Source organism: Leptinotarsa decemlineata, unplaced genomic scaffold, assembly GCF_025532065.1.
Source record: "Leptinotarsa decemlineata unplaced genomic scaffold, Ldec_3_MD MMD2_tig00026282_RagTag_RagTag, whole genome shotgun sequence".
NCBI classification, from domain to species: domain Eukaryota; kingdom Metazoa; phylum Arthropoda; class Insecta; order Coleoptera; family Chrysomelidae; genus Leptinotarsa; species Leptinotarsa decemlineata.
The window spans coordinates 11,796,517-11,820,062 of record NW_027412668.1 but is presented as its reverse complement, the minus strand read 5'-3'; the positions used below and the strand labels follow the sequence as shown (position 1 = coordinate 11,820,062).

The window sequence follows — 23,546 nt, the reverse complement described above, 5'->3', positions numbered from 1 at the left end:
TATGCGGTCGTTCCTGAGGTGTTTATTCATTAAATATAAAGCTTCAGTTTATATTCGAAACTTGCCTTGAAAGGGTGAAGTTGTTACGAACGAAAATAATTTTTGGTTTAGTACATTTTTTAATCGCATTTAATTTACGTCTCGTTGGTGTTTCGGCGTCTACGGCAGTAATTAACGTCTCTAATATTTATTTTGCGAATTTTGTGCAGTGCGTGAGTAACTTTTTTTCATATTCCTACAAACATATACGTACCTTTCGTTCCTGCTTGTTTTGTTTGATTGCTTGCGATGGCTTCGTCATCATCATCAACATCATCAAGTTTTACACCGGTACTGTTGCGTACAGTCAGTAAGTCTGTCTATTCACCAAGAGAGAAGACTATTGTTTTGAACGTTCACGATGCTCTGGTTTCTCAGAATCCCACAAACACTGTTCAGAACATAATCAAGAGTTGTGCCAACATGACGGGCGTAGGGGAGTCAACAATATATAGGTTCCTATCAGAAAAAAAAAAGATATAGCTAACCCAAATACAAACGAATACTTAAAGAGGGGGAGAAAACCTATTGAAATTGATGAATTTGCCAAAAATGGTATTCGAAGGAAAATTCACGAATTTTTTTACAAAAAAGAAATACCCAACTTAAACAAAATTTTACAAGAAGTTAGAGACGACCCGGATTTGCCTCATGTCGGACGAACCAAATTGTGGCAAGTTTTAAAAGAATTAAATTTCCGGTGGGAGAAATCAGACCGAAAATCACTTTTGATTGACCGGGAAGAGATAATATGTTGGAGAAGAAAGTATCTAAGATCTATACGAAAATTTCGGGCTGAAGGAAGGCCAATTTACTATCAGGACGAAACGTGGGTAAACGCAGGTCATACTCTCACAAAAATTTGGACAGATAAAAATATATCAAGCTCCAGGCAAGCCTTTATGGAAGGTTGGTCTACTGGTATTTCCCCACCCTCTGGTAAAGGCAGTAGATTAATAGTTTCTCACATTGGCAGTGAAAAAGGATTTGCTAAGCATGGTTTGTTGGAATTTGAATCCAAAAGCACAAAAGACTATCACGAGGAGATGACAGCTGATGTTTTCGAAGAGTATTTTGAGCAGATGATTGAACATATACCACCAAACTCAATTATAGTATTAGATAATGCACCTTATCATTCACGACTAGTTGAAAGACTTCCAACGACTGCGTGGAAGAAACAGGATATCATTGACTGGCTGCGGAATAGGTCCCTGCCTTACGAAGATGGAATGGTTAAAGTAGAACTTTTAAAAATTGCCCGGCAACACAAATCTGAGTTCAAGAAATACGTATTTGACAAAATGGCGGAAAGACGAAACATCACAGTCCTTAGACTTCCACCCTACCACTGCGAATTAAATCCAATTGAACTCATTTGGGCACAAATTAAAAGCTATGTGGCTAAAAAAAATACGTCATATAAAATACAAGCTGTACGTGAATTGTTATATGAGTCTTTACAACATATTACAGAACAAAATTGGCGAGATGCAGTAAGACATGCAATAGAAGAAGAACAAAAAATGTGGGATCTTGACAATATAATTGATGCGACTGTAGAGACACAACCGCTAATTATTAACCTGCAAGACGACTCGGATTCCGAAGATGATCCTGTTTATTTTGAATTTGAAAAGTTTTGTAAGTAATCGTAGTTTATATCATTTAAAAATAGGTATTAATTAAATAAATGTATCTTTTACAAATTGCAAGTAACTTATTATTTTTGAATAAAATAAAGAATTTTTTTCAAAATAAAAATACAGTTTACAGTACCTACAGTTTAAGAATATTAATATATTTATTTATTTAAAGTAACTAATGTTTTAATCATATACTCTACGACACTGGTCACTCATTTCCACTCAAAATACCTACATAATCGGATTAAAAGTTTTATAGCTGTATTGTATTTCTTCAGATACAAGGTGGGTTAGTCGAAAACATCTTAAACTGCCAGTTTTAGTTTGGTTTTTGTTATTATATCATATTAGCTGTCCTCTCTGTATTTCAGTTCTCTAATGAGGGTCAAACTTGCAGTGAGCTATCAACAAATTATGAACGGACTATAGACAAGACACTAAATCCAGCAGGCATTTTTTGGACTACTCGAATGCATTTAATATTCCAAATCACGAGCTCTTGGTATAAGGGGCTATTCTATCCAATTGAATAGTTCTAACACCTAAATGAGATCCAGATCAGGTTATCTTGCAGTGAATAGTGGCACGCCAGGCCACAGAGTAGTATCCTGTGGCCAATATTTTTTTGTTGTACCTACTTATTAAAAAAATGTCTGATGATACTAACGAACATAAAGTCAAGAAATTATCCTGTTTCGTTGATGATGCTAGTGTAACCGTGTCTGGTAAAAAATAAAATGGAATTGTTGCAAATGCACAATACAATATTGAATTAATGTCAAATTTTATTGAATAATATGAAAGCTACATTTCCACTGGAGCAATATCAAAGCAAATGTTGTTGCTTTTTGTTATTTTTATTGCCGTATGCAAGAAAATATTGGCAGTTTGTATCTGGATCTACACATCTTTTCAAAGAGTTTATTTTGGAGTTATTTGCTTTCTTTCTTCCGTCCTTTGGAAGTTTCCCACATTTTTTATGAAGATGGAGAGGCAGAAAGCCAAAACCGTTCTTTCGCAAAAAATAATCTCTCCTAAAAATTAACCTTTTTCAATTTAAACAATATTACTTCTAATGATAAAATAGTTGTTCCATTTAAAAAAAAGTATATCATTTACTCTCACACAAAAATCCAACACCCTGTATATCTGAGACAAATTTTGAAATATGACCTTTTTGGTGCCATATAGGTAACTTTTATTTGGTATAAGTATATAGATAACACTATCTATACCGGACATTCAGTATAGATAAATACTATTTATACATTACAGAAGATAATACAAGAGAGAAGTTACTTTTATCGTCTGTTACATAAATATGAAAAATTTAGGCAAAGTACAAGGCAAAATTACCCGGATACAATGAAATGATCAAATTTTATTCATTTAAAATCGAAAAAAAAATGCGTACCCCTGGTGGGACTCGAACCCACAGTCCCCGGCTTAGGAGGCCGATGCCTTATCCATTAGGCCACAGGGGCTTGGTTACTACTCTGAGTTTAATGGTTAATGAAGGTGAATTCGATTCCAAAGCATCAATTTCTTCTTTAATAATTATATTAATAGTTCCAATCATAATTATGTTAGGACTCGGTAAAGTTTAGTATTGTGACACACTATATAAATATATAGCTGACCCCCTATTAAGACTATATAGACGTGTTGCTATTGATTTAAAAATGGAATACTATAAATGAAAACGATTTTTCATAAATATTTTGATAAACTATAATTATTCATTTCCTACCAAGATGTAAGTATTAAGGGTATTTTAAGGTTAGATTGGGTAGAAAGGTTAGGTAAGGTTCGGTCTAGTTAGGTTAGGTTAGGTTAGTTATAGTTGTTAGTTAGTTGGGTAGCAAGGTTAGGTAAGGTTCGGTCTGGTTAGGTTAGGTTAGTTATACTATTTATGCTTCATATATTATATATATATATATATATATATATATATATATATATATATATATATATATATATATATATATATATAAAGAGAGATTTTATCGAGTGAGTATGATATAAAAATCAAAAAATGAACCAATTAGTGGACACAACACTCCAAAAGTGGGGCAAACCGCGGACACGTGTTTCTGGCTATTGGCCTCATCAGCGCGGTGCAACCAAGTGTAAAGATGGGCAACACTTGTTTGCCGAAAGCAGGAAACAACACATATGCACGGAGTCAACAACAGGAGCCAACCGCACATTTGTGGTTCCAGTTAGAAGACCTAGAATTCCCAGGCTACATCTAACATGACCACGTAGGCAGCTATAGCTACCTGCGTGACATCCGGGTCCAGGATATAAATACAAAGAGAGATTTTATCGAGTGATATATATATATATATATATATATATATATATATTGAATTCTAATTTTTTTTTCAATATGATTCTGTTAGTTTTTTCTGGATTGGGAATGTCGTGAGGAACTAAAATACAATCAGACAGCAATATATTGTTATTTCTTTTGAGATTGGAATTAAGACAGGGATAACGACATATATACAGGCCGTTTTTCCAGCTGATTCCATTATTTCTATCTCGAAAACAGTAAGACCTACAAGGTCGGTGAAATCGAGCAAAAGTTTACTATTTTGGAGAACTAGAATAATCTCTTTTCAGTTTGTGAATATCAGTGAATTGAAACATCATCATCCAAAGATACTGAGTTCAAATCCAACCTACTCAAACGAATATTTTTCTATTGGGAATTCTCAAAGTTGGAGTTGGGGACTGCGAATAGTCATGATGCTTTCTCGTACATATGTCTATTTACTTCACCAGTGAATATGAAAGTCGTTATTGCATGATAAGTTCCGGACATTGGTCAATTTTTTGCTGAATTCTCGCAGAACTGAAGTCGAAGATCACGATCATCTAAGTTTTAGAAGGATACAATTTGTGAGCTTTCAAAATCCGAAAAACAGAAGTAGTTGATACACCAGACGCTCGAGCTACTTGTCTGATAGACTGCTTCATTTCTAACAGGACGAAATACTTACTTTACGTTTTTTGTTGTCAACAGAAGCTGTGGTTCCAAATTCATCCATTTATTGTTAAACGTATTGATGACTAAGTTCCCAGATAACACTGGATATCTTATGGATATCCAATTTATTTGCAAATCAAGTCGGAATATCCTTGGACCTATTTTAGATATCCATAAGATATCCAAAAACTGGATATTCTCCGGGAACCTATTTTGGACATCCATAAGGCATTCAAAACAGATAACCATAAGATATCCAAAATTGAATATCCATAAGATATCCAAAAACTGGATATTCTCCCGAGGACATATTTTGGACATCCATAAGATATTCAAAACAGATAACCATAAGATATCCAAAATTGAATATCCATAAGATATCCAAAAACTGGATATTCTTTCGAGGACATATTTTTGACATCCATAAGATATCCAAAACAGATAACCATAAGATATCCAAAATTGAATATCCAAAAGATATCCAAAAACTGGATATTCTCTCGAGGACATATTTTTGACATCCATAAGATATCCAAAACAGATAACCATAAGATATCCAAAATTGAATATCCATAAGATATTGAAAAACTGGATATCCTCCCAGACATGACTGGATATTATCTAAATGACTTATTATTATTTTTCTGATATGTACTTTTCACCAATATTTACCAATTCTCTGCTCAAAAACCACTGATCTACCATGCAGTTCTTGTCAAACAGCTGTAGCAACACTGTAAGTGCAACTGAGCATGCCGTTTGACGTTTCATGTTGCATGTTGAATTGCCTGGTCAAACGTCAAAGACTGAGAAAAGAGACACGTGTGGTCCATAGTTTGTGAAGTACCTAGTGTTTTAATTAGTTGTTATGATCCCATTTAGATGTTTATTTGAATCGGTGTTTGATTTGTAAATCTTATTAAAAGCAGTCCAAGCAGGTAAATATTCCATTAAATATTTTATAACCTGACATAGCTATATAATCAAATTTTCATACGAAAACGCATTTTGAATAGTGATGAAAGATGGAAAAACAAAATGTTAAAGGAAAAAAAAATGCTCCATAAAATATACAAGAGAACAAGAAAGGAGTTAAAATCATTACAAGGCAGTGCAGGATCATCCACCTGTTTGGAGACTACCGACACCAATGATTCATCATTTTCCAATATAAGACCTCGTGAATATTCCAGTTCAGTTTCCTCCACTTCGAGTAGTGATGATATCACTGATGCCCAACCTACTGATGATGTCTTGTCTGTCAGAATTGATGAGGCAAATACCCAAGGCATTATAATTACCCCTTCTAACTTCTAACTGACTGTTTGTGGATGGTGTACACATCATCAAAGGTTTTGTCTATGTTTTTGGTAATTCTTCTTTTATGGAATCGGTATTTTTTGTTTTTCCAAACTGTTTGGTGAAGAAAAGGCTGTAAACAATTAATCACTGTAACACATATTAATTTGTTAACTAATGAAGTTGAGGGAATGTTTAATTGAGCATATTTAAATATGCTGTATCCTTTTTTTTATTGGGAAATATTTTTTTTGCAGAACTGACATTTGTTGCGTATCAGAAAACAAAAAATCTACAGAAGATGCTATCAAAGCATGGCTGAGAAGAGCTAAGGAGAGACATATTTCATCACTGAAGAAAAATGTTAGTGTAGAAGAAACCCAAAACAGTGTTTTATTCTACCCATAACAAAAATATAATGAGTTTCTAAAGTTATTTCAGTGATACTGTTTACCAAAGTTTTATTAGTTTTTTAAATTATTTTTCGTCATTTTCTTTTCAATGTTCTTTATTAGATAGGATAATTTCTTCATTTCCATGCTACTGTTTTCAAAACGATTTTTTGTTAGTATATCATTTTTCTAATGGATTTTGTTTGTGCTGAATAATATGCAGACTAATATTATTTTGTACTGAAGAATATAGACTGATATTTTTGGATAAGTTTTTTTTTTTAAAACTTGAACCTTCATATAAAAGATGGTTTATAATGTTGAAAATCATAAAATGATTTCTTAGGCAGCTACAGCTCCTTAAAAATTTAGTTGAATAGTTAAATTTTTTATATTAGGAATCATTGAATATGTTCATTACAAATTATTTACAGTAATTCTTTTCTATTCAGTTGCTCTACAAATTATGGTATACTAGGTCCTCGAAAAACAAATGAACCATTATATTTTTTTAACTATTTTATATCTCCAATATTGAAGTAATATGTTTGCGTTATTCAATACTATATAGAATACTGAGCTTGTTGAACTGACAGTTTAAATGAAATGTTAACACAAATACACTTGAATCAACATTATATATTGTTCTTTTCAACTGCTGCTGATAGCAGATATTTATATATGAGCTTTTCGTACTAAAATTTACTGTCGAATAACATCCCAAAATGTTTCAATCTACTATTAGGAAACACTCGTCACCTATTGTCCCACAAATGTCTACCAAAATCAATTATAACAATATAAAATATACACGTCCATGAAGGATATCTTATAAATGTCCACGGAGAACATCTCATGGACGTCCGTAATGGATATCTTATGGATTAACTCACGAATACCCTATGGATGTCCATGGCAGATATCTTAAAGACGTCCTTTGCGGATATATTATGGACGTCTTTCACGGATATATTATGGACGTCTTTCACGGATATCTTATGGACGTCCAAGTTGGTGGACTGAGGATATCTTATGGATGTCCATGAGATATCCTTTGGATATAAATTGGATATATAATGGATATCCATCGTACATCCATAAGATATCCGTTGTTGTATGGGTTGTGGTCTGGATGATACGTATTATTCATTCTTGCAGCAGCTTTCGCACATTCATCATTTCGATAATAGATTGCAACAATAAACTATGTTGGAATACAGTGAAAAAGGTGAATAATCAATATTTTGTGAAGGAGTGACACTATCTACTTTTCAGTGTCACCATTTTTCGGGTTTGAAGGCCGTGGATTTTTGGAATTTCTACCTGACGTTTCGCTAGCGCGAGTGGCTAGCTTCTTCAGTAGTACCCAGGATGTACCTGGGTAATATCCGAAGACTGAATATTATGATTTCGTAACGCGTATTTATGCTGTGTCAGGTAGTTTGGAGTACTAATATCTGCACCTGAATTAGGTAATTTGTCACTAACACTCATTGACCCTTTTCTACCTGTCGACAAAAGAGACCTACTATTAGTAGCACAGCAGGGGTTTACCGCATACCGTGCACTTGTGGGAAGGGATATATTATCAGAACCACCAAAAGATGAGAAATACATTTTTTGGCTTTCTTGACTATTTTGTCAAAAATATCTTCTTTTTGTTCGGCGATAACTAGCTCCAACAAAAATTCATGTCATTCATGTCAAAACGGTTACAGGAAGACTAATAATTGAGTGACTTATAAGTAGGTATCTGTAAGAGCTGAGACAGATAATTGTTCGGGAATACCAATTGCTGACCCCGGACATCTTTAATAATTTAAGAAAAGCTTTCGAGAGTCGATTTATTATTGTATGGTCGTATCCATTGATTTTGTTCTCATTGATAATGTTTTTTGTTGATTTGCTCAATAAAACACATTTTCTGTTTTATCTTAAATAATACGTTCAACATTTCAGTTATCGATAACAAATGAAGTAATTTCGAAAAAAAATAGAGGTTATAAGGGGATAAAATACCTATCAAATGATGTATCACTCGATCTCCCATGCCACTAAAAAAATATGGGGGGAGCTGCTGACCGCAAGGGGCGAATTTTCATGCATTGTTTTCATATCAAAATTAAGTCTATCTGACGTGTCCTTTGAAATTTTCGATCATACTGTTCCTGACTTACAGGGGGCATCAAGTTTTCGTTGAAACGTCCTGTATATGAAACCTTGTTTAAAATTATAATTTATGTTTCATTCATCGTATCGAAAGCTCCGGTATTTTCATATGCAAGTTTCTTAAGGATAAAAGTTGAAATAGAAAATACATTTAAACCGTATCCGTATAACAAAAGCAAAGTGAGTAGAAACACATAACCATCTGATACTACGGTAGAAATAATTTATCCCCTTCCCAATCATGATATCGTGATAGCTTGGATATTGTTAGCATTACAAGATTATATTGATGCGTGTTTTATATTTATTTCATGCGTGATTAGTTAAAAATTCATTAAATCAAATTGCTCTACAACGAAGGAAGAGAAATAATGAAATTTGGAGAAACAAAGAAAACCAAATTTCGTATGTACAGAGATGCTTTCTTGACTCACAGTAGTGACGTTGAATTTTTCAACAAAGTATTGATTTCGTTAGGAAAATTTTCCGGAATCATTCCAACAATGACAAGTGGGATGACAAGAAAAATTATTCTGGTTGCACAGTTGATAATTTTTCCAATTTACACTTTTTTCGCCATAAAACTCGTCTTCGAAAGAAGTGACCGGAAAAATTACCCCGTTGTTTTAGAAGTAGTACTACATCTAGTAATAATTTCTGAAATTGCCCTTACAAGTGTTTGTATTTTTGGTGTAACGATATGGAAGAAGAACTGGGCCAAGTTTCTTCGCCTCATAGAAAAAATGGAAGTCATTTTCAATAAGCTTGGATTCATACGAAGCAAGAAGTTGTACGGATATTACATCGTCGAAGTTTTTGCGATAAATTTCACAATGATAACACTTCATTTGATCAGAGCTGGCCTCTTCACTGGAATTCATGAAGACTTGACGTTTTACTATTTGAGTTTCACTTTCGCAATAGCCCACTTCTACGTCATCTTCATCGCCACCTTCGTTCGATTTCTGTCAACTATCATAACCAACAGATTCAGTTTTATTGAAGAGGTAGTTTATACAGGAATGACATCTAGAATTTCTAATCATGATGGGTTCATTGAAAGTCTAGATAAAGTGAATGAAGCCTATGAAACCGTGAGAAAACTTATTGACGAGGTCAATGTATTTTTCAGCTGGCACATTTTCTTTTTTCTGGAACTGACTGTCGCATTTTTATTACAAACCATTTTGTGGATTGTTAGGAGTACCCAAGATGAAAAACATGATAGTATTCTAACACGAGCTACCATTGCAATGAGAATATCATTCACAACATTTTTCTTGGTTAGTATCTGTATAATTCATAAGACACAACAAATAATAATAATTTCAACTCGTTGAACACATTTTTATACACACTCGTACACGTTTACAAGCATGATTAACAGTCAATACGATTTAATATATAAATAAATATAGTTTAAAAAACTAAAAAACACGCGTTTAAAGAACATCGAACTAAAAAGTTCAAATTTTTTTTTCAAATCTAATATATAAAAATGAATGTTTGTTGGTTGGTTGGTTGGTTGGTTGGTTGGTTGGTTGGTTGGTTGGTTGGTTGGTTGGTAAGTGATAAACTTCTACATCGCTCAACCGATCGTGATGAAACTTGACATGTATAAGTAATTTTTCATAGAGAAGGTTTTTAGGTTATCAATTTTTCTGTAACTCGCCACTAGATGGCGCTGCAGAACAATTTTTTGAAAGCACTGTTCTATAACGATGCACATGTCTAAGTTCGTTTATTCTGATTCTGTCAAAACATTGGAACAGCAGCGATACAGCAACATAGTACTGGTAAGCTGAAGAAAATAACGATCGAAAAATTCTAGTATGAAAAAAGCCTGGGCGCTAGATATACAAAAAATGTGTCACAAAGCGCCCACGCTTTTGTCACAATAATACTAGTATTTTTCGATTGTTATTGTTTTAAGCTTATTTAAAAAAATATATTCTACTTTTTAGTTCGATGTTCTTTAAAAGCGTGTTTTTTATATATATATATATATATATATATATATATATATATATATATATATATATATATATATATATATATATATATTATATTTATTTATATATACATTTTATATATATATATATATATATATATATATATATAAAATTTAGTGACTGGAGAAATGTACAGTAGAGAGACCCCTTTATTCCATTCTACTGTGTATATATATATATATATATATATATATATATATATATATATATATATATATATATATATATTATTTTGATTTTCTTTTGAACAACCTATCAAGAAGGTTACGTACAGCTCCATCTACCCGTGAATAGATCTAGAAATATCAAGGGGGGTTACGTACAGCGCCATCTGCCCGCGAATAGATCTAGCAATAATAAGTCTGTCAATACAGACCCCGAGCTTGAGAGTTACAAACAAACATACATACATACATGTGAAGCTAATATAAAGCGTGTAATGAAAAAATGAATAGTTTTTCTGTTTGATTGTTGTTACTGATGATGCTACTCATTTTAAATGAAACACTATGAAGTGTGAAATACCACTAAATTGTGATTTTATAGACGGTTCGTACTTGAAAAAAAGGTGACGGTGGCCTATTGATACGAAACGTTCAATCAAAGATTTAATATTACAACTTTTATTTTCGATTTTCTTTAATTTCAATTCTGTTCGTAATAAACCAAAATAATCATTTTAGTTTTTCCTGTATAACTCGAAAAGAGCGAAAGTATCTGTAAATTTTCTTTGACTATTGTACTGTTCCCCACAATTGTTACCTTTTCTTCCCATTCAATCGTTTTTATATTTCTTACGGTTTAGAAAATAGCAATATAACCACATGATCAAAGAAACGGCCTAAATAGGAAATGAATAAATTAAAAGCATCCAGAAAAATGCTTGTTCGGTAGAAGCGTAATGAATGTTTGCGTGTCATAAATCTACCTGCAACATCTACATTTTTTACAATATACATTGAATTATTAAAAAAATTCCATGTGTGACAGTTGTGCCCTTCTGTTCAAAATCAGGAACTCCACTTGTCATTGAAGGTAATGCAAATAACGATGTCAGCAGGGGAAGAAATTCTAGACCACGAAGAAACTAAGAAATCCCATTTTCGTTTATACAAAGATGTTTTTTTGAGTAGTAGCAGCGACGCAGATTTTTTCAAGACTGTGGTGCTTTCAATAGGCAAATATATTGGCGTTATCCCCAAAACAAGAGATGTATCAAAAATTGCTCTGTTTGTACAGTCAGTAATTTTGCTAACTTATATTTTTTTGGCCTTGAAAATAACTACCGAAAAAATTGAAAAAATGGAATATACCGCCGTAATACAAGTGCTACTATATTTAGGAGTAATTTCAGAAATTACGTTAATTAGCATTTGTATTTGTGGTCGATTCATTTGGAACAGTAACTGGTGGTTCTTTTTTCATCACTTTGAAAAAATGCAAGCCATATTTAACAAACTCGGCTACAAACGAAGCAAAAAATTATACAAATATTATACCGTGGAAGTTGTTGGAATTTACTTCACACATGTTACCCTTCAACTAATGAGATTGGTTCTGTCCTGGAGAAAAAATCAAGATTATCCGTTCTATTTTTTGAATGTATCATTTCAAATGACTCATATCTACGTAAATTTCATCCTAATTTTCGTTCGATTTCTAGCCACAATATTGACCTATAGATTCAGATTCATCGCAAAAGTAGTCTTTGAGGGAACAACTTTAAGAAGTTCTGAATTCAAAAAATTCAATGCGAGGCTAGATAAAGTACATGAAGTTTACGAAACCATGAGAAGATTGATGGAAGAAGTAAATGTTTTTTTCAGTTGGAATATCTTCATTTTCATAGCATCGATGGTCGTATATCTTCTGTACACGATTATGTGGTTAGTAAAGAATGTAAAAGGAGATGTTGAAAGGCCAACAGCTTTCTTACTTTCCCGTTTGATATCGTTGGTGTTATTTATAACTTTTTTTTTGGTTAGTAGAAATGATACCTATTTTACCTTAATTTGTTCTGTGCATTGCTTTTCGTATACAATAGTTGGTGAAAGGTAAAAGTTGAAACAAAAAAAATATATCAGGAATAACCAACAGGAATCAGAATTGGAATGTAATAGAATGTTTATATCATGAGTCTGCATTTATGAACAAATCTATAAATGAGATTCTAAATTTCACAGTACAGACATGGAAAATGAGTATACGGTTTGTTACATTCTTTCCTAAATGTTTCCGTCTCCTCTTAGAGATCTGTAGTTAGAAGAACGCGAAACCATAGATGTGCAGCTGGACTTTGTTGATGACTTACTTAGTACGGAAATTCGTACTTTCTGCAAGTCATGGTTTCTGGTTATGTATGGATTATTGTTTCTGAGTGGTGAATCCTGTTATGCTATGTTTATTGAAACTTCTCATCGATTTATGTCAATACACTTGACAAATATATGTGTTTTCCAAAATTAATTTATTGTTTCGAATCCGCTTCTTTACGCCAAAACGAGTGACCATTTTCGTAGTTTCTGGCGTAATTTCAATTTCTCTAACAATTTTTATTTCCTTTTTCATTTTTTCCTGAATATTTTACTTTTCACGACATTAAGAGAAATTTTGTTTGTCTCTGCAATTTCCTGGGAAATATATGCCGATATGTTACGTAAACGAATGGAGGTTTGGATGTGTCACAGTTTCCAAAAAAGTGACCGAAGATTTTTTTTCGTAGTTTTCAAGGTACTTTCGTGTTAGGAATCACACGTTAAAAGGTAAGACCTCGTTAATCCTTAGCTCGCACAAGTTTCGATTTCTGAGGGTTGTCGTTCGTAGTGGTGCGACAGCTGGTTAACGGGAAAACAGATTTTAAACAGATCATTTTAAACTTTCAGATTTTCTGATTTTCACATATCGCCATTTAATAGAAATGTTTATCAGAGAAACGGAAAGTACAGAAATGAAATATATATATTCCATCATATTTAAGATGTAACAAAGTCATCAAACCTCCCGTGCGGTTAAACAAGTTCATAAAAGCAGTTTCTAAGAAACTTATCGATAACTTTTTAATCGTTATCAGTCATATATTAGGAAACGCTAGTTGAAGTTTCAGAAAGTCACATACGTATTTGCTACTTCTTGAACATTTACTACAAAGTGAGGATTTTTCCAGCAAAATATATACAAACATAAGACGAGATAGACTGTGCGGAATCATTCAATCCAGAGCGGTCAGGAGTAGGTATTGATTCTGCTATTTGTTTGCTCACGAAGAGTATTCAACAAGTCCGTGGAAAGCTTATTCTTAAACTAAGTGACTATTATAAGAAAACAAGTATAGCTGAGGCACCAGTCAATCTAATAATAACACTGATGATCTTCAAACATGATTCAACCTCTAATGGAAGCACCAAACTCTTATGAAGGTTCGAAATAGACGAACCCTTCAATCTAGCAGACCACTATTATAATCTTCATGCAATCATTTTTCACGTGACTCTGGCGTTGAATCTGGTCATTATGCATTGGTCAAAGACGAAACGGTCTGGTTTAAGTTTGACGATAGTCGTGTCACTAAGTGTTCTGGCGATGTCATGAATTTATTGGAGCCTCTGGAGACACCCTACATTTTGTTTTATGAAAGAGAGGACATTGGCAGATCAAAATCTCCAGATGATGTGGTGCAGCCGGTTTTTCCGGGTTTTCCTGCAGCTGAAAAAGCAAATGCGCCACTGGAATCGATGAAGTCGCCCCGGAGCGCCAATTAATTTTTGTTGTTTCATAATTTCGTGATTTGTATTATTTTCTTCTATAATATATTTCTCACTTATAAAAAAACTTTCAAATTGAAAAATATAAATAATAACTTCCAAAGGAATAACTTTCAAAAGAAGGAGGAAAGCAAGTGAGTTGGAACCAAACTCTTCAAAAAGATGTATATTTCATGCACAAAAGTCACTTTCAGATAAAAACTGGAAGAAAAAACCCTTCCGAAACAACTACTTTCACATGAACATTCAATTACACAAAAGAAAAAGTTCTTAAGAACAGGAACATGAATCAAGATCCCTTTTTTTATTCAGATGGTAGTCAAAACACTCGTTATGAAATTGAATCAGATATTATTCATAGGAACGCTACACAATATATTATATGGAACGGTTACGATGTTAAATGTTAGCTACATGAAAGTCTATCAGCGAACTTCGAAGTTTCGGAATAACACATTTGTCTTATTATCTAACTCGAAAATCCTTCCAATTCCATCCGTCAAAAGTTGAAGTTAACCGCTTATCTTCAACACTGCTTCACCACGTAAAACATACCCAATGCAACTGCAACCAGAGGACTCAGAAACCGATGCGACACGTGTGATGAAGCACACGTGTCGCTTTGGTTTGTCAGGCCGCTTGAATTCATTTTCTGGCGTAACAGTTTTAATTTTGCGATATCTATTAGATATTATTTTGAATTATATGATTTAATTTTTGTTATATCTCAAAGGGATTGGGCAGCGTTAAAACTTACCCAATGCAACTACAACCAGAGGACTCAGAAACCGATGCGGCACGTGTGATGAAGCACTCGTGTCGCTTTGGTTTGTCAGGCTGCTTGAATTCATTTTCTGACGCGATAGTTTCAACTTTGCGATATCTATTAGATATTATTTTGAATTATATGATTTAATTTTGTTATATCTCAAAGGGATTGGGCAGCGTTAAAACTTACCCAATGCAACTGCAACCAGAGGACTCAGAAACCGATGCGACACGTGTGATGAAGCACTCGTGTCGCTTTGGTTTGTCAGGCCGCATGAATTCATTTTCTGGCGCGACAGTTTTAATTTTGCGATATCTATTAGATATAATTTTGAATTATATGGTTTTAAAAGCAATCAAAATGTGAATGAAATGCTTAAGGTAACCAACGTATTTATTTGATATGGATTAATGTCGTGTTCATCTAAATAGCTTTTCAATTGCCACAGTGTATGTGATCATTATTTTAAACATTAAAATGAGTACATTGCGCTATTCTTGAAAGACAGACTTATGCTAACGCAGAAATGTTTGTAGGCCTAGATAAAATGTTAATAATACATAGTGAATTACTTTGTTATATCTCAAAGGGATTGGGCAGCGTTTTTGATGGAATCTCCCCGGCTTCGCACGGGTAGCACCACGGCTCAGACTTCTTACTGATAACATCGTCATATTACACACACTCTCTTTGGCAATCTTGAGGTATCTCACGGCGGCCTCCGCGAAGGTTTTGGAAGGTGCAGCGACATTACTGTCATTGCGCAGCTTCTTCAACCTTCCTGGGGTTCCCCTAATAGAGGGCGGTTTCCTGCAGGGGCAGCCGGTTCCTTGCCTTTATTCAAGGCGGAGATCTTGGCGCCCACCGCAGGAAGTGCCCTTGCTGTTGGAGGAGTGGAGTGGAGGAGAAGGAGGGTGCACTTATAGTTGCTGCCACTCCTATCACTTTCGCTATCTTTCCTCTTTTGGCTTCGGCGCCTCAAATGCGCCGCCTTTTAGCAATAGCATAGCATTAGCAAATGTTATATCAAAAGATTTTGGCTTTCTACTTCTCACCTTCAAACAAAAAAAAATTGTGGGACACTTCCTGAGAAATAATCTCTTTGTTCATGACTTCAGTAAATCGGGAGGTGTTCAAGTGACTTGGCACATTTGATTCCACCAAAAGCGGTACATATCAGAAATACACGACGGACTGTGGCTCCTAATCGTTTCAAGGTTCAACTCAGTACACCTAGAACTTCAGTGTTCAAGAACTCTTCCATTTGGAGAACGGCGTTTATGTGGAATAAACTTCCTAAGAATGTTTTTCCAAATGAATTCAATCTCCAGCGATTCAAATCCAACGTGAATCGCTACTTTCGCACAGGCACCGCTCTTGAAGCGCCTTAAGGATTTTCCTGTAGTGCTTGTGATCTGTCCTTAAAAAATTTCATAAGATTGTGATTTTTGCAAAGTTTATTGACTTTGGTTTATGTGTTAGTATAATTATCTATTTATTACAGGGTTCGACACTGATACTGATCATCTCGTGTAACAATGTCGAGAAAAGTAACGAGAAACTCATCGATATATGCAACCTTCACCGCAGCGATATTCAAAATTCGCTAGCCAGGGAGAAAATTACATTACTTGCTGAATATGCTGCTACTTGGAGACCAACGTTTTCGGCTGCTGGATTTTTCGACGTGAACATTACATCCATATCAATGATTTTTTCGGCGATCATGACGTATTTAATAGCAGCACTGCAGTTTGACTAAAGGCTAGTTTAAGTAGCCTTTATTTCGTGTTGGGAAAAACTCCAGTAATAGCCTTTATTTATACTGCATTATTATATTATATCCTGTAAATGGATTCATCCATTGGGCTGCTTCTTTTCTTTAAATGGGAAAAGCATATGTTTTGTGATTTCTATGTTACTCAGTACTCGAAAATGTGTTCGCATCGAAATAAAATCATTGAAACGCTAATATTTTTTCACTGAAATTTGTAATATCATGAAAATCGTGTCGGAAGGAATACGGAGAAGTTACTGAAAAGGAAAAATATCATTATGGTTTATTGATGCATCCATTAATCCAATCCTACGTATTCTTTTTATTTGAGAAATTTGTGAGTCGTTTATAATGAAATTTGTATAATTATATAAAAAATTGCTACGCAGTTGTTATTATTTCTTTCCAGTCAACTGGCCATCTACGTTGATGGCATAAATGGGAGCACTTACAAGTCCTGATAGGTGTTGAAGGACTTACTTCTGAACCTATTTTTGATTTGTGATCTAACACTTTGTGTCACCTGAAACTTTTCCCTAGTATGTGAAATACTATAACAGCAGGTTGTTTATTCAGTATACCTGATAGCTAAACCCAAAACACAGAACTCAAGAGTTCAGCCATAACAAATTGATAATATCGTTTATGGAAACTAGATTGAAACTAAGAAATACGCCTCAGAAAGTTGTCCAACATTCAATTGACAACTACAAGAGCTTGGGTGGAAATGATAATGAATATAGGCCAAATTCTAATTTTCAAACGATCGTGTCAATTTTGTATCTATTATGAAAATTGAAGAAATGGATGTGAAAGTGAACAATGGAACTATTTTCAGTAGTGTACTGTAACACCAAATGAAGAAATGATTATGGTCATGTTGTATTGCTCCAACGCTTTTTTTCGATTGAAAACAAGTACATAAACGGGACACTATTCTTGGGTATATCTACTTAGTCTTAGTTACTATAGGATAATTCGTTAAGCGATTCCTGTCTTTAAATTTAAATAAAACGAAGTGTGTGTGTGATATCATCGACATTTTTTATTCATTTAGAAGACCATGCCATTATGTGTGGAATATAACATCGTTCATATATCTGCCACGTCTTCTCTGGGTGGAGCGTATCCAAAACGTCCAATTTTCCATGACTCTGGCGCATAAATCAGGCTGAATTCGACCGATCGCATGGGTTATGTTGGCTTCGATGACCGCTGTGGTTTGTGGCTCATTCGCATACACCTGCGACTTAAGGAAACCCCACAAGATAAAGTCTAACGGGGTCAAATCACACGATATCGGGGGCCAGTTCATATCACCTCCACATGAGGTGACCAAGCACTCAAATTGCTCTTGCAGAATATCCAATGTGACATGAGTTGTGTGACATGTAGCGCCGTCCTGTTGAAACCACACGTCGTTGCTGTCCAGATTACACAATTCAGGCCAAAAGAAGTTGGTAATCACTGACCTACTGAGCTCGTCATTGATAGTGATGGCCTGACCAACGTCGTTCTCAAAGAAATATGGACCGATGACGCCGCCAGCCCAAAATCCACACCAAACAGTAACTTTTTCGGGATACATTAGACGCTCGCATTGATTTCATCTGCACCTATTGGTATCGTCCCAAATCCTACATTGGGCCTCATTGCTGAAGATGATTTTTCGATGAAAATTAGTGTCAGTTGCCAACTGCTCCAGAGAGCACACGTCGTTGTCTAAGGATGTTTACCTTCAATTCCTGGGTCACTTTGCACGGGTGCAGACCCAAGTCACGACGCAAAATTCTCCAAGTTGTGGTCTATGATAGGCTGAGTTCTTGTAAGCAACGCGAAATCGACTGCCTTGGATTCTCCTGCACTCTCACAGACGGCGTTTTCGGTAGATTTTGCGTTTCGTCGACATACGGATTTTGGTCGGAACCAATGGAGTCAAATTTACCACATTGCAAATAGTCCTCTCGGTAGGACGATTATGGCGACCGTAAAATGGGCGAAGCACGCGGTACGTTGCCCGAAAAGAACACCCATTTTGATAACATAACTTTATTATTTGTACGTGTTCTTGAATGTTATATCTATCCAGATGTAACTTCAACAATATGGTCGTTATTAGTTGTCAATGTTCGGAAGTCCCTGTTGGAAGACCTTAAGTTTTCAGATTTAGGAATCACAGGTTAAAAGGTAAGACCTCGTTAGTCCTTAGCTCGCACAAGTTTCGACTTTTGAGAGAGTAGCATTATATAAATCCTTACATTTTCAATTTTAGTTTCTTCCATGCTACAAATTTTTCCTTCTACACTACCTATACAACCTTTAAGAAGTCACACAAAAATTCATCAACACGTTGGAAATGAAAAAAATATTTACTTACTTCTATCTGATAAGAATGATCTATTATTATCACCTTTAGTTGGTGAGAACGATCACAATTCTTACCATAAAATAAAAGTATGATGACAGTAATAACCTCATTTGCAGCTGTTGCCGAGACGACATAAATTTAATCGAACTCAAAAGTGATCCTGAAAGGATCTTCAAAACAGCAAATCACAACGGCATTCCCAATTATAAGAAAAAAAGGACACAATTTCATTCCGTTCAGACGGGCCTTAATATTTCTCTTGAAATTATGAAGTCATTTACGTATCTTTAATTGATATCTTGAGAAATATGGTAGCATTAAATGTACAAATGTACCGGTTTAATGGATACGAGTATATTTTTCCGATGTAAGACATAATGGTTTGATTCCTTATAGATGCTACTTTACTCCTTGAATCGATTGGAATGTGCGACTGGAACTATTGGAAGATATTCCTTAGTGGACTAGTGTTAGGACTATTATAACATCGGCAAAACTATCAAAACCATTGATAGTTTAGGAAAATTATCAAGGGTTTGATTCCGAGTGTCTCGAGTTGGTAAATATTTGTTTTGAAGGCACCCGGAAATGTTGGAAAAATTGTTGAGTGTACTTAAATATTTTGATGCGTAGATTACGAATCCGAAATAAAAAAGCAGCGCTCTCCCTTATTCACAAAGTTACGGCCCTTTTTCACAAGATAAACACCTTTTCATCTTATTTCTCCTTCCTTAAAACTTTTCACTTCAACAATCAACATTTTTCCAATAAAAATGTTAAGAAATGTATAGAGCTGCTTTTGGTTATCTGTATTTTACGTTTTTAAGGTTAATGGCATAGTTGGTACGACAGATGTTGTGAATATTCCTAAAGTAATTCAAATGTTTTTTGCCGTCGTTCTTTAGATCGTTAATTGGTTTTTGCTGGTGTATTGATCACGTCAAACTAAAAATCTAAATCTACGAATTTGAAATTGTAGGCGCGACGGCAAATACCAACAGCTTTTTTCTGAAATGTCACTAGTAACTAACCTAGAAATAGATGAATGTCATCAGAAGAAGCATTCGTTTTTAAATTAAGTATTTTATGAGAAAAATGTTGATTGTTGAATTGAAAAGTGTCAATTAAGGAGGAATAAGCTGTGAAGGTGACCTAGTGAATAAATGCTTGTGTTTTTAAATAGTTTATCTTGTGAAAAAGAAGGCTGAAAAGTTGCCCTTTTCTGAACTTTGAAGGGCCGTAACTTTGTAAATAAAGGAGAGCGCCGGTTTTTTCTTTCGGATTCGTAATCTACGCATCAAAATACGTAAGTTACTACATTCAAAAAAATTTTTGTCACAGTATATTTCTGATCTCCTACGATATGTTTTTTCCAGAAAAAGTATACTTCTACCCTTTTTCGACAACACAGATTTTATCATTAGATAGGTATCATTTTTAAATACATATTCATAGATATCGACTTGTATCTAAGTGTAGATAACAGTATATTAATTAAACTTTTACTTATATTTGTTTTGTTCTGAAAATTTTAGGTTGAGGTGCAGGTTTATTATGAATTTATGAGAATTACTTTTCGTCCGCTTACTTCATTTATTCTTATTAGCATCTATTTCGTAAATTATTGCAAATTCAAATCAGGTCTCTTGGTGATATATTTTTACTATCGACGATCAAATTATACTTTTATTCATAAATTACTGAATTTTACTGAATCGTATTTGTATAATTGCTCAGTAGCTAAATTTTAGTAGAACTAAATATATCCCCGGTAGTATAGTGGTCAGTATCCCCGCCTGTCACGCGGGAGACCGGGGTTCGATTCCCCGCCGAGGAGATTTTTTTTTGTTTTTCACTGATCAAATTTACTTTGAAAGATAATTTACGTACCTATATTTAAAATTTGGATCTATAATTAAAATATATTGTTCTAGAAACAATCTGGAAGTAGGAAAACCAACTAATGATTTCAAAATGACTTAAATCCTAATCTGTGACGTATTAGGAGTAATATAGTTTGTTGAGTTTATTTTGATGTGATAGTTACATGTTATAATCTATTACATATTAAATTCAATTCAGTTCAATTACCAATTTACTCTTTTTTCCCGCTTCAGTCATTGAAATATCATCTACACCACCTAATTTCTATATGCCCCTTAATCATATATACTAATTCTTTCATTATTCATTTCATTATTCATCATGTTCATCTTCTTTAGTTTAACAACATTCGAACAATGATAAATGCACGCATATTTTACCTTTTTTCTGAAAATGAAATACACGTAAAAGAGGTGGGAATCTTCCAAAGAAAGCAAAGAAAGGAAACTAGTGTTGAGGTAATTTTAACACGATTTTTTTCGACCAAATAGCAATAAACAAAACATAATTATTCAATTTTCAAGGAAGTTTTATTATGAACAATAGATATAGATGCAATTAAATTCTGTTACAAATACTGCAACAATACTGTTTGTTGGTAAGCAGCTGATTTGGCGTCACCTGACACGGCCACACAGCAAATGAGATAACATGAAAATAGTTAACTGACAAGAGATGATGAAGAGAATGAGTTATTACAGAAATATTAAATGTATTTATTTTATTATGAAAACAGGATAGTTGTACAAAAAACTTTGTAAAATATTTGTGTTAAAAGTAAGTTTTATTTTGTTCGTGAAATTGCTCAACTCGCTACGCTCGTTTCGCAAACTTTTTCACTTAAAAAATAAAACCATAAATAGTTATTTTCTATTCAGTTTCTATTCCAAACATACGTTATCGAATTGAATGAGATATTATTCACAGGACAGTTAAACAATATTACATCAAAATTAAATCATCTAAATTCATCTCGGCGGGGAATCGAACCCCCGTCTCCCGCGTGACAGACGAGGGTACTGACCACTATAAAGACCTAGAAATAGAAAAACAAAAACCTTTCTTTCCCCTCCCAAAAATATGCCCATTTCAATTTAAATGAAATACAAGTCTTCTGCGATTGGGCTGTTCGTTCCTATCATACAAGTTAATATTCATTTGAACTTGTTTTTTTTGTTTCCAGAATATTCAAAAGCCGTGTTATATAGCTTTTGTGTTCTTATTTCTGTTTTGCCCACAATAAATCACGATTTTTTTCAAATAAATTCACATCCTCAATTTTCATTTCGCAATTCAAGGGCCCTATGTGCCTCTAACTTAAGCATCGCTGCTGAGTTAACACTTCTGATCCTACTAGTCCAGGAGCAATGACACCTGTATATATGTATGTATGTATGTTTGTTTGGATGTATGTTTGTTTGTTTGTAACTTTCAAGCTCGGGATCTGTATTGACAGAATTATCGATATTATTGCTTGATCTATTCGCAGGCAGATGGCGCTGTACGTAATCTCCTTGATAGGTTGTTTAAAAGAAAATCAAAAGAAATAAATGTAGTTCAAAAAAAGTAAAAAACACTTTTAAAGAACATCGAACTAAAAAGTTAAAAACAAATATACCTAGTTTATAAAAACTAAAAGACACACTTTTAAAGAACTAAAAACTCAAAAAAAAAATTAAATAAGCTTAAAACCATAACTATCGAAAAACACTAGTATTATTGTGAAAAAAAGCGTGGGTGCTTTGTGCCATATTTTTTGTATATCTAGCGCCCACGCTTTTTTCACAAGTATACTAGTATTTTTAGATCGTTATTGTTTTAAGCTTATTAAAAAAATATTTTTAACTTTTCAGTTCGATGTTTTTTAAAAGCGTGTTTTTCAGTTTTTTTTTAAACCAGGTATATTCATTTAAGATTATAACGAACAGGCTGAATAACAGACGGCCTGAACGTTCAACAGTTTTGGCGAAACTATCACAATTTCGGTTCATTCTCATTTCAGCCGTTTCATTAAAACACCATCTTTCATTATTAGAATGTCGTTAACTGGCTTATTTACAGTTTTCGACTTCCACTAATCGCACAAAACCGGAAATGAGAAGAAGAAAGCACAGGTTGCTCATCCGTTGTGAATTATTTGTCACACACCTTGTTCAATTATAGCCAAACATAGTACATAATGCTGATATCAGCGTCAACTGACATATACCTAGAATCAACGAAGCTTTTAAAACGCACGCAACTTTGAAACGGCAACGGCATTAAAAAAATAACACTATTCTTGCGGTAGAATTTGAGGAATTCGGGGTACTGTGTATAGTAATTTTTTAAGGTAGGTCATTCCTTGGTCCCATCGCGGCAGGTAGACAGAGATTACAGTCTTTTTTAGTAAATTGCTTCTAGAATAAAAGTGTTTGGTTGATTGAAAAAGTAAC

At 34.0% G+C, this 23,546-nt stretch overlaps 2 non-coding genes across 2 annotated transcripts; one reads left to right on the top strand and one right to left on the bottom strand.

Annotated features, from left to right (window-relative positions):
* Nucleotides 1–3,096: 3,096 nt before the first annotated feature.
* TRNAR-CCU (transfer RNA arginine (anticodon CCU)) lies at nucleotides 3,097–3,169 on the bottom strand. Its single transcript has one exon. It is a non-coding gene; the product is annotated as a tRNA-Arg (tRNA).
* A 17,823-nt stretch (nucleotides 3,170–20,992) lies between these two features.
* Nucleotides 20,993–21,064, top strand: TRNAD-GUC (transfer RNA aspartic acid (anticodon GUC)). The gene has a single exon. It is a non-coding gene; the product is annotated as a tRNA-Asp (tRNA).
* Nucleotides 21,065–23,546: the final 2,482 nt, after the last annotated feature.